The following is a 3684-nucleotide window of genomic DNA, read 5'->3' on the forward strand; positions in this document are numbered from 1 at the left end:
TTAACTAGAGTGCTCCATTGTAAAATTTTTTTCTCTAATTCTGTTTATGCATGACCACACAGTTATTGGACCTACGACTTAAAATAGGTTTAGATTCAATCATTGGATAACAACATTTAAATTTTCATGACATTTCAAGGAAGGGTGATACTTCTGTTGTCATGGAAATGAATTTATTGAAAGGTTATGATTATGAGGAAGTTTACCCGGTGTTCAATTTTAATGTGACAAATCCTGTTTAAGTTATGCAAGGAAGTAGTTCAATGATATTTATCGCTGGTTGGTTCATATTTATTTAGGATCTTTGGCTCTGAGTTTTATTAATCCAAGTATGGTTATCCTCAACTAGTTTGGGTCTGAGCTTTATTACTTCAAGTACCAATATCCTCAACTATTTTGGCTCTGAGCTTTATTACTTCAAGTACCATTATCCTCAACCAGTTTTGCTCTGAGCTTTATTACTCCAAGTACCTGTATCCTCAACTAGTTTGGCTCTGAGCTTTATTACTTCAAGTACCAATATCCTCAACTATTTTGGCTCAGAGCTTTATTAGTCCAAGTACCAGTATCCTCAACTATTTTGGCTCAGAGCTTTATCAATCCAAGTACTCTCAACTAGTTTGGCTCTAAGCTTTATAATTTCAAGTACCCTCAACTGGTTTGGCTCTGAGCTTTATCAATCCATGTACTCTCAACTAGTTTGGCTCTGAGCTTTATAATTCCAAGTACTCTCGACTAGTTTGGTTCTAAGCTTCATTAAACCAGATACTCTTAACTAGTTTGGCTCTAAGCTTCATAATTTCAAGTACCCTCAACTAGTTTGGCTCTGAGCTTTATAATTTCATGTACTCTCAACTAGTTTTGCTCTGAGCTTTATAATCTCATGTACCCTCAACTGATTTGGCTCCGAGCTTTATGAGGAAGTGCCCACAACTAGTTTCTGCTATCTTCTTAGAACCCCTTTGTTTTCCTGATTCACCTGCTGAATATTGCATAACACTATTTTTTAAAAATTCAATTTGAAAATTCTATAGATTTACTTGTGCCTCATGTGGTTTTCACTGATTCCCTAAGGGCTACTAGTATGTTAGGTAGGGGACCAGGGGTCTAAGATAAAGATTATATAACAGGATGTAGGGTTGGAATGTAACAGACGACATTTAATGTTATCTACACTGAAATACTTATGTTGTTAATTAAACATGTAGGATGCTAGGTAACATAAGTATCTAATATGTCTCCTTGAAATACACCATTCAAACATTACCTGGTAACATCGTGAGAACCATGTCTTGATTTCCTTCTCAAGTCAGGGACAGGGTTGGTCAGTTATCACGAAGTAGACATGCTGTAATAACCAGAAAATCCAAAGCTCAATGCCAGCGTTTGTCAAGCATGTAATGAAACTCTAGTTAGTGCAGCAATTACTAAGTATTCTGTATGTAAATTATTACAAAACACTATATTTGTCATCATAGAGAGTCCACATCATAAAATGTATCATGATGATCAGTAAGCAACTGACAGTCTTATAACAAAAGCAAGAAATATGTATTCAAGAAATATAAAAAAAATATATTTGAGAAAAACTTTACTAACAAGCGATATATAAAATATCCATCTTCTATTGAGAAATATCTACCATCATTCTTGAGAAATATATATCTTCAATCAATATCAAAATATGTCTAAAATCATCCACTCAATAGCAATATTGGGAAAAATCTATCTTTGTGTAATACTGAAATATATCTACATCCAGGCAATATCAGGAAATATCTATCTTTGTGCACAACATAGGGAAATATCTATCTTCAGGTAATATTGGAAATATCTATCTTTAGGCAATATTGGGAAATATCTATTTTCAAGCAATATCGGGAAATATCTATCTTTGTGCACAACATAGGGAAATATCTATCTTTAGGCAATATTGGGAAATATCTATTTTCAGGCAATATCAGGAAATATCTATCTTTGTGGACAACATTGGAGAATATCTAAATTCAGACAAATATTCAGGCAATATTGTGAAATATCTATCTTTGTGTGATGCTGAAAAATATCTGTATTCAAACAATATCGGGAAATATCTATCTTTGTGCACAACATTGGAGAATATCAGAAATCTACCTTGAAACAAATATATCAATAGTCAATATTATTTGCACAAAAAGTATAGAATTTTTTAAGGGATAAAGTATTGACCGGTAAATGACCAGTCTGTTAATGGATATAATTAGTCAGTAAACAATATTAACATATATATATTGATGATATTGATTGATATCATATATTAATATTAATGATATTGATTAGATATTGATAAGTTATATATATGTATCTTGTTATTATCTCTTATTGCCTTTATTATTTGTCATCAATATGACTAATTATTCCATTTATTATTAAGATTTATTATAAATATTTCACTGCTTCTTTTAGAAACAAACCAAGCTTGACTATCATTTATTTATGAGATTAACAATGTTTATGTCTTTGGTAAGAGCATTCCAAGGGCAAATTCTTGAAATTTCCTGACAAAGCATTTTGGAAGTTTTCTTCATTTAGGCTACATTGGGCCTATTTCAAGAAATTTAGTGACGACTTTTTGTTATAAAAAGAAAATCATATCAGACATTATACTGCTCATGGAAGCAAACTATAATTCAGAAGCAAGTTAAAATGTTCCAGAAAAATACAACTTGATTTGATTCTCAGATCGTTGTAATCGATTTTTATTTTGACTAATCATAGGAGATTTTGAATCGCAAAAGAGGTTATTTTGGATGGGATATCGCTTTTAATTAAACCTGCTTCTACCATAGTACTTATATTTAACTGGAGCTCCTAGCCAATGGTTATTTATGATATTTTGTTATGAGCAACACATACTTGAGTATAGTAAAAAGTTCACTTTCAAAGTGGGTATTAGTTTAAACTTAAAAAAAGGAGACGAAATCGTGAAAATGAAACCCCTTAAATATTTATGTTCTTTCAAATGAATTTGTTTGTCATAATTTCAATGAAGGTTTTCCTCTTTGTTTTGACACAAGTAATTAATAAACTATAAAACTATCATTTGAGTAACTTCCTTTCTGAAAACTAGTTTTGCTTAGAAATTAGTGGACTTCCTTTCATTTTAAAGGGACAGATGTGCCATTTTGGGGGGTAGATTTTGGTCATGAATATATGTAAATAGTTTTCAGAAGTGCTATAAATGTACGTAAATGGCATTATTCCTTCCTACAAATTTCACTCTCTATTGCTATATTTTCTATGTATGGCAGTCTCAAAAAAAAGACGAGTTGTCATTTTTAAGAAAATAATTCTAGACACCCATGGATAAGAAGGCTCAAATTTCGTAGGTGAGCTGTGAACACTACTACTTACAGCTAAAAAATGCCTGTTTCTGAGACTAAAGTTTGATTATTTAAATGGATAGCAAAACTAACTTTAACTCAAACTATACTGGAATTATTGTATTGGTTGATAACCACTCCAAACAAACAACAAACAAACAGAAATAGATTGTTGTATGTTCATTGTTCATATTTTCTATTCTTACTTATATGTGGACATAACATTATCGACAGTCTAATATGGCCTACTTATTTAACATTAGGTAGCTAATAATTGAAAATGAAAATATGCCACAAGGCACAAGTTATTGTCCCACAATGT

Source organism: Lottia gigantea (genome assembly GCF_000327385.1).
Source record: "Lottia gigantea unplaced genomic scaffold LOTGIsca_78, whole genome shotgun sequence".
Classification (NCBI taxonomy): Eukaryota; Metazoa; Mollusca; class Gastropoda; family Lottiidae; genus Lottia; species Lottia gigantea.